The sequence below is a fragment of the Haliaeetus leucocephalus genome, unplaced genomic scaffold, assembly GCF_000737465.1.
Source record: "Haliaeetus leucocephalus isolate CR32 unplaced genomic scaffold, Haliaeetus_leucocephalus-4.0 Scaffold933, whole genome shotgun sequence".
In the NCBI taxonomy this organism is placed as follows: Eukaryota; Metazoa; Chordata; class Aves; order Accipitriformes; family Accipitridae; genus Haliaeetus; species Haliaeetus leucocephalus.
This window is the reverse complement of record NW_010973369.1, coordinates 220,246-220,493: the sequence shown is the minus strand read 5'-3', so window position 1 is coordinate 220,493 and position 248 is coordinate 220,246. Positions and strand designations below refer to the sequence as shown.

General features: G+C 75.4%; 1 protein-coding gene across 1 annotated transcript in view; it reads left to right on the top strand.

Moving 5' to 3' along the window:
- DYNLRB1 (dynein, light chain, roadblock-type 1) overlaps positions 1–248 on the top strand; it is a 5,485-nt gene that overhangs the window by 240 nt on the left and 4,997 nt on the right. The window lies entirely within an intron of this gene.

Genomic DNA, 248 nt, shown 5'->3' with positions numbered 1-248 from the left:
GGCCCCGTGCTGCCTCTCTCGCCCGGCCCCCGGGGGCTCCGGCCTGTTGGCGCTACCGCCAGCGCCCGCAGACCGAGGCGGAGAGGACCGGTCCTCGGACCCCCTCGGCCAGGGGGGCTGCCCCCGCCCGGGCGGATGTCCGGGCCGGCCGGTGCCCTGCACTGAGTAGAAGCGGGACCCAGCTGTGGGCAGTTGTTTGATGTCTCTCCGGTGTCTCTCAATTCCCCCCCCCCCCCCCACCTCGCCCC